The following is an 8,302-nucleotide window of genomic DNA, read 5'->3' as shown; positions in this document are numbered from 1 at the left end:
CCGGCGGCAGTGGAGGGGGCGGGCGCGCAGCCGGCCAAGTCCCGAGAGCCGAGCCTTCCGCCGCGCGAGCCTGGCGAGCTTTGCCGCGGATGCCCTGCCCCGAGTGCTCCCTGCCGCGCCAGGCTTGCCAGGGTCCGCGGCGAGACATGCCCGAGCCAGGCGCTGCTCCGACCTCGACTTATCTGTAAGCAGCGGAAGGTAAGCCGAGCCCCGCGTTCTCTCCTCCCGCGCCCCCGCGCCCGCTGCACTTGGCCGCGGGCAGAGCACCGCCGGGACAGAAACCGACCTCGGTTCAGGTGCACGCACTCGCCCCCAAACCGGCTTCGCCTGGGCCAGAACCCGCCGGTGCAGCCAGGAGCTCACCGGGAGGTGGGCAGTGGGTACGGGGCGAGGTTACGCAACTGCATCTGGAGCGACCTGGTGGCTCAGGGGCTTCTGGCAACTTTGGCCACCGCCAGCGAGGAGCGGGGCTGCGTGTGTGCGATGTGGATTCTAGACAAACGCCACAGCCTCGTGAACGAACGCCCGACAGCCCTAGCCAGGCAGAACTGGGGGGACCTGGGGATGGCCGCCTCTCCAGAACATTTCGAGGCTTTTAAGTATTTTCCAAACTAAAGCTAACTGGCAAGTATCGCTGATTAACTTGGGGAGTGGGGGCGGGCGGTAATAAGTCAGAGCAGAGGACCCCTGGCGCTGGCTACTCAGGCAAGGCGCGATTAGGAGCAAAGGCAGATGCCCACGTGAAATGTCCGTCTCCTAGCTTGCTTGAGTTGGCACCTTCACGGGGCTGCGGGCTGGGGTCGGCGCCTGCGGGTTTCCTGGTGCCTGGCATCCAGTAGTTTGATCCGCACAGGCGTGGGAAACCAACCAACGCTGCAGACCAAGCAAGTGGGCAAGCTGGCATTGAGAGCACGAGAGAGGAGAGAGCCTTGGGCCAGCTAGGGGCCAGGCAGCGACTGGAACCCAAAGTCAAGAGCAAGAGTCTGCGTCTTGCTGGTTCATGCTCAGGGTTCTGGCTGGCGTCTCCACTGCTCACAGAGTCTCTCCCTGTGACCTCAGCATTCTACTACCCAAAAATATGCCACAGGGAGATGGAGCCAGTGATAAAGAGATGCCAGGAGTGGGGGAGGAGAGTCGCCCCTGGAGTAAATAAGGGAGAAAATAGGTGCATTTTGCTCATCTCCATAGCAGGGCGCAGGTCCTTTCCCCTGCCCTGATGCAGGTCTGTACTGAGGGGCTGGACGCCCTCTCGGGCCCCTGAGCCAGAGCAGCAGTGAAGCAGTTTATTTTTGACCTTGTCTGTTTAGGTGCTGAAATTCTGCCTGAGCATCCCGAGGTGAAACTGGCAAGAGAGGCAAGGAACTTTGGGCAAGCCCTGCCTTGGCTAGCAACCAAGTGATCATTTCAAAAGATCACTAGCTAGCTCTGGCTAGCAGAGGGTCGAGGTCAGTGGCTTGAAGGTTTTAACCCTATCCAGGACTTGCCTGGGGGTTACCTTTCCATATACCATTCAGGGGACTGTCAAGGTTACAGTGGGGACTTGATTTAAAAATGCCACCCAAATCACAAGACCCGGGCCATTCCCAGTGAGTAGTGCATATGTGAAAATGGTATAATCTTATTAAAATAGCTTATGCTACAGCTTGAGCAGAAACGAACCATCGTTTTACTATGCAGAGGCGGTCACATTGTGCTATTTATTATATCCATATCCTGTTGAATGTTACTTTTCAAAGTTCATATTTATCTTTGCAGTTTTCTTGCAAGAATGATTAGCAAACACGTACAAGGATCTCAAAGGAAAAATATGGAAGTCCTGCCATCTGCATGCCTCACCAGATATTAATAATTTACTATCCATGTTTACTACTTACATTAGATGGCACTGCTCCTCATGATGTGTTTCATCAAAGGCACAGTTAGAGGAAAAAGTCTAGCACAGCTATCACTAATTACATGATTTTGCATAAGTTATGTTATCTACATAATTCTATTCTCTTCGATAAATCCTTCATTTCCTTAAAATGACAGGGTAATTCAGTTTAACTTCCTTAGTGAATGGAAAGACCTCTAAAGACAGGATGCCCTTGAAAAGCAAAGCATGCCTTTGAACTTTACTACAGTTGCTGTGACTTTTTATTTTACTATTGTGATTAAGACTTTTGAAACTTTTACTTAAATCAGGCCCATTATCCTATTAAGAAATATTAGTTAGGAAATAGGCTTACAAGGCTAAAGCTAGAAAGTTCCACATTTGCTCAGCAAGCTTACAAAACCCTGGATACTCCATCACTTGATTTATTTGGGGGGCTTCTTTGTTTTACTGCAACTGTTCTGCCCCTGTGAAAGGACAGGGAATTTTTTGTCTTTTGTTTCTCCCTCTGTAGGGAAAAACTGCTCTGAAAAATAATAATAATGATTCAATGGAAGACTTGTACATGAAAGGCATCCATCTACAAGGAAGGGTCCTACACAATGAAAGAAGCAGAAAATAAAAACAATTCTCACAAATAACAGTTGATCACAGTGGAGCAATAGGACAGATTCATTCACGTGGCTGGACATTTGTATTCTCTTATTTTTGCTCCAACCCACGGCTGTCTCATTTAGAGACATGACTGAACTCTCTCTCGTATGAGAGGCAGACTACTTATGTTGGGGCCAAGCTGTTTCCCAGAGAATGATGATACAGAAGTGATCACAGCTGCATCATAAAGCAGCAACTCTATGGATAAGCATTCACTCAGAAGGGCAGTATAGGGTTCACCAGGGATTTTTATTCTAAGGTGCTAGACCAACCCATCAGATACTTGAGCAGATACATGAAGGTTGCTGAGTAACAGGACATTTGGGTAACCACACAAGTTGTACGTACTTAGGCATACACGGTCATTTGAGGAATGAGGTGGTCATAGGGACTCCCTAGATAAAACAAGCATCAGTATTTTAAACAGCTCCTTCATAAGTGGGAATGGCTACCTCCTTTATCCACAATTCCACTGAGATCTACATTCCCCAACCCAAAATTAGCTGATATAATTTATGAAGCAGATCCTTTTTAGTCTCCTCACATATTTGATTTTAATATTTCATAACATTATGGAGTGCCTTCAATATTTTAAGCAAAAATTTAATATGATTGATATTACATGACAACACGTGCATTCCCGTGAAGTTCCAATACCAACATTCTGAGACTCCTTTAGCACACTTGAGCTAATCTTGACACAAATGTAATAAAACTTCATGACTTTAATCAGTTTATTTTTAAAATGCATTCACCTTGCACATTAAGAACAGAACACAGATTTGGAACCAGCTGCAGGGACCCTGGCACAATTTATGTAAAACAAGTTGTTTGGAAAAGACCTGTGCTAACCAGCAAGCCAGGGCGAAGTGCAGTTTTAACCTTTGCACAATGTCTGAAAATATATACAATCAGATTCTCACAGCACTGAGGTATCTCCAGGCAACTAAGAATCTTGCCTGTCAGATTAAGGCACCGTGTAACCTCAGAGACATCTCTTGGTCCTAATAGTTTCTTTCAGAAACCCCTCTGCTTTAAGTCACCAGGATACTCAGTGCAAAGTGAGTCAGATCTACTTCAGGCTTTACTCAAACTATGAGTGAGCTGAAGGACTTTGAGGTGTGTAACAATACTATCAAATTACAAGTCACTATCTAAATAAAAACAAAACACTTACCCAATACCCCTGTATATTTCTGCTGACTGCATTCCTAGCTCTAAGTGGGACAATTGACAGTGAATACAGAAAAGCAGCTATTAGGGACAAAAAGGAATTCTGTGCCTGACTTACTGTATAAACCTTTTGGCTAACACTGTATTTTAAGTGAATCTGGAAATAACTTTTTCCAAAGTCATTATTTGTGAATATTGTTTTTACATAGTACACAGTGATAATTCAAGTATTGTCCATCTAGAGACATGTCTCTTTACTTTATCATCCTGATGTTAGGAAGTCTGAGCAAGAAAAAGCCAGGGACGTTCATCTTTACACGGTGCACGTTCACATAAGTGACACTATTTCAGCCGATACTGTAGTAAAGAAACTTTAAAAATATCATAATAGCATGTCCAAATGCTGGTTGAAGTTTATATTGAAGTTACTATGGAAAATTCCAATTCAATCCTTAATAATCTAGCCTTGGGCATAAAATGAAATGCAGTAAACTGTACCATATAAGAGACATGAAAGGGAGACTGCGTATGGAATGCTGAAAATAGTACAAGCAGCTTTGCAAGTAAAAGTCACTTTCTCTCTAGGCAAGTGCTCCAGAGGGAAAGGGACACAGGGCAGCCTCATAGCATGGGGCCCTCTTCTCAGTGGCTCTGTTGAGGAGCCCCTTTGGGGTATGTTCCATTAGCAGTCTTAATGAAACTGAAAAATCTTCGTAATTCTAGGTCATTCCATTGGTGATGTGGATCCCTACACACTCATTTTCAGGAAAGTATCCTGTACTGGTCAATTTCCCTTTTAAAAAAATCTCTTCCATATGTTCTTAATGGTTAGGGTCTACATTCCTTATATTGTCTGAGTTTTGGTTCACTAAATGTGCTCATTTTTCAATAAGTGATTTTAGCACCCTTGGAAATGTAGTGAAAGTCTGAAATCTAGGCTCCTAAAATGGGGCAGGCATACGGAAGGTGGATTGATATACAGATGGCTTTGTTTGGAAAGGATTTGTCATTCACGGAAATGATGTACTGAGCAGTGGCAGCAATGGCCAAGGCAATGAGCAAGGTCTTTTGAGATTGAGTGAGAGATCCTCAGGAAACTCAGTCCAGGAGGAGGATAGGAGATGGCAAGCACTTGATGACTTACACGCTGGACAGTCAGGACATGAGGTTTTAAGAAATGACGCCATGCCTAGATTGCAGCGTGAAGATTGAGATGGGGCCCCTGGGCCCAGCATATGGGTGTCCTAAGGCTTAAGTCAAGTGTTACCAGGCTCAGAGCACAGGAGTAATGAGGTGTGACCTTTCACAAGGACTTGGGGGCTTCTATCAGAGTGAAGATAGTTTGAAGCCAGTTTAAGCAGGAACCAGCAGAAAAACAGAGGCCTGTTTATTGAATGTTTTGAAGAAGGAAGGAAAATGTACTAACAGAAGATTATCTTACTGTCCAGAAATAAACCAAGTACAAGGAACTGGAGGAGAATTGAAAAGGTGCCACAGATGAGAAGTCACTTAGTGCTGGAGCTAACTGGTGGCACTGGGAGGGTAGGAATAAGGGGACAGTTATGAGTGAAACATCACAGCTGGAAAATACTTGTAACATGGCAACTGGGGAAGAAGGGATTAAGATGCTGCCCAAGGTCAGTAAGTGGGTGGGTTAGTTTACTGGAAAGAAGTCTTAGAGCCAGCGGGGGTGGGGATAGAGAGGTACATGGTGGTCAATTAGAAATTTGAGTATGAGTTTGCAACCAAAAATATCTTTAAGATAAGTCTTTCTCATCATTACATACTTCCTAAAACTTCTGTGGGGGATGCTTTGAATGCTTTGAAATAGGAAGAAAAAATGGACCAAAATGTTCACAACACAATGAAATCCTTAAAAGACAAAGCATAGTACTCTCTAGTAACAGGTGCTTTATAAATATTTAATGAGGCTATTAACAGTAAACTCAGTCTGTGACTTTGCTAGAAATTCAGGAAATCTTGATTAGGAAATAACTGTTATCTCCATTTCAAGTTTCTTTCTTTTTGTTTTGTTTTTTTTACCCCTGTAATCTCAGCTACCTGGGGAGGCTGAGGCCAGGAACACACAGGTTAGAGGCCAGTCTGGACAACTTAATGAAAGCCTGTCTCAGGAAAATAAAAAGAATTGGGCATGTAGCTCAGCACTCGTTGGGTTCAATCCCTGGAACCACAAGGGTGGTGGTGGGAAGAAAGGAAAACTCAACCTCTGGAATTTCCTCTGGTAAAATTCGCTTGTGTAGAAGCTGCATTTTTAAAGAAAGAATGACTATGAGCTTAGAGAGCAAATGAAACAAACAAGTCAAAATGAGCAAAGACCACGGTGCTGCATCAGATAGATTAGCACTCTCATCCCCAAAATCCTGAGGTTGAGATTAAAGAAATTTTTGCTAGAATGTTGTGGAAAAACAGGAGAACTCACTGGGCCAGCTGAAAACACCAGAAGTCTGCCTCTCAGCCTTGACCTCACATCTCAGTTTGACATTGTGACATCAACCTAATTGATTTCTGTGCCAGGTCAATTAATCACTTTTTTAAAAAAATCAATACTGGAGTGGTGCATACAGATTCTTTCCTTATTTTTCTTTTTGAGAGAATATGGCACAAATAATTAGTGTCCCAATGATCATGAATTTCAGATCCCCATACCTTGGGTGATATGGCCAGGGCCCAGTGTCAGAACGAGTTCTTGGTGTGCCACATATGTAAGTGTAGAGTTTGAAATTAAAGAAATGCTGAAAACAATCAATTTCTCACTTTTAAGCCATATTTTTCATTTCATTTCTCAGGCCATTTAAGAGCCCAGTGGTAACAGTTTTTCTCAATTATTTATTCTGCGTGTTTGTTTTAATGGTAGTTGTTGGCTCAATGGCTTCATTGAAACAGTTTGCAGCCCCACTGAAAAAGTCTGATTTCTTTTATTCTTGCTATTTTTATCTGTGTCCAAGTATAATGTTAACCCTTCTCTATATCTCCACATTATTTATTGTGTCTATTATATTTACTAATGTGGCAAGAATACTCAGGGTTGGCCTTCAGGATGGAACTTCAGACCCATGAAAATAGCTCCCAGTGTTATTCAGCAGTTTTCCCCAAACAGAAGGGCAGGATCAAATGCTGAGCGACAGAGACTGCTTGGTGACATCAGTTCATTCCTAGCAATGATTTAAATTTTATATACAAGCATCAATTCTAACTCTGTACCACAGTAACCAAAGTGACTCTAATGGGCCCAACTTTAAAGGGAAAGTCTAAGACACTAGCGGTGAACCTATGGCATGCATGCTGCAGCTGATTTGTTAATCACTGGAAGCTCTGAAAGGTTCGCCATCACTGGTCTAGGACAACCATACAATTTTCAATGTGCCTTTCAAAGTTGAAAACTTCTGTTGGTTATTTCTCCAGCTAGTTTCTCTCTCTGGTAACACACCCAGCATTGTCTACATGTGTAACATAATTCCAGGTATGCTGCCCTTACCAACATCTACTTCATCATGTGGGCCAAACACTGAGAGTTTCATGGTACTTCATCACGAGGGCCAAATACTGAGAGTTTCATGGGTTCGGACCTCCTGAGTCCTCAGTGCAGCTCAGAAAGGAGACCAGAGAGCCTAGGCTCCTAGCCAGACTGTCCTTACCTGCACTCCCAGCTGCGCCAGTAACTTGCCCACAGTAACTTGTGGACACATGACTTGACATTCCATGCCTTAGTTTCCCTGGCTTTATTAAAATGGGTAATTTCTCTTTTCACAGAGTATTTGGAGAATACAGCGTCTAAAAATATAAGAAGTGCAGAATGGTACCTAACCTGTAGTGAACACTACAGAAGTGTTACCTTTTATTATCATCTTTTATTCTCCTAGGCTCTATCACTTCCTCAGCACTCTGAAAGGGCTAGAACTCAAAATCAACCAGTTGATCCCTCAGCTATAGTTCTTAAAGACTGCAGCCAAGAATCACCAGGTCAAAGAAACATCCTAGAATGTGAAAATGCTAAACAGATGACCTTGAACACCCACGTCCTGAGTTTAAAAAAATCCAAAAGTAAGTGGTTCACTGAAAAAAACTAACAATATACTAAATAACACATCTCAGCCTCCAGACCCATGGTTAAAGAACTGTCCCACCAATGGCGTTCCTAGAAAGGGACGAAATTCTAGATATTTGGCATGCCCAACCAGAAACACTAACAAAACAAAAAAATTCTAAGTGTATGAATATACACTATTCCTGCTATGGACCTGCCCATGACTTTCTTTGCAATCTGTCATTCAGTAATCAATTTACATTGTGAAAGACCTGAAGTTTAAACCATGACCATGACTGGCCACTAGTTTTCCTCCTGTGTGATGTGAATCTGCTTGGACAGCTGATGTACAAGACAGATGGAGCAAGGCCATGGAAGACACATGCTCCGGGGCCTGGTGTGAGTTCTATTGGTATTGGTGGTGGAGCCATCACCTGCCTACATTTCACCTTCTAGAAAAAATGCAGGGGGCCAGTACTCCCTGCTCCCTGGTTCATTCATTCAGTTAGCTCTTCATTCATTAAACACTTCTGGGAGGGTTTTATGTGCCATACATT

General features: G+C 43.7%; 2 protein-coding genes across 6 annotated transcripts in view; one reads left to right on the top strand and one right to left on the bottom strand.

The window, feature by feature from the left end:
• Nucleotides 1-8,302, bottom strand: part of Dock1 (dedicator of cytokinesis 1) — a 518,033-nt gene that overhangs the window by 240,404 nt on the left and 269,327 nt on the right. The window lies entirely within an intron of this gene.
• Fam196a (family with sequence similarity 196, member A) overlaps nt 28-8,302 on the top strand; it is a 57,951-nt gene continuing 49,676 nt past the window's right edge. For all 3 annotated transcript variants that reach the window (XM_005402008.1, XM_005402006.1, XM_005402007.1), the window contains exon 1: nt 28-198. The gene's annotated coding sequence lies outside the window, so the exon portion shown is untranslated. The remainder of the gene's footprint in view (nt 199-8,302) is intronic.

This window comes from Chinchilla lanigera, unplaced genomic scaffold (assembly GCF_000276665.1).
Source record: "Chinchilla lanigera isolate Chin_1 unplaced genomic scaffold, ChiLan1.0 scaffold00076, whole genome shotgun sequence".
Lineage (NCBI taxonomy): Eukaryota > Metazoa > Chordata > Mammalia > Rodentia > Chinchillidae > Chinchilla > Chinchilla lanigera.
This window is presented reverse-complemented; position numbering and strand designations above follow the sequence as displayed.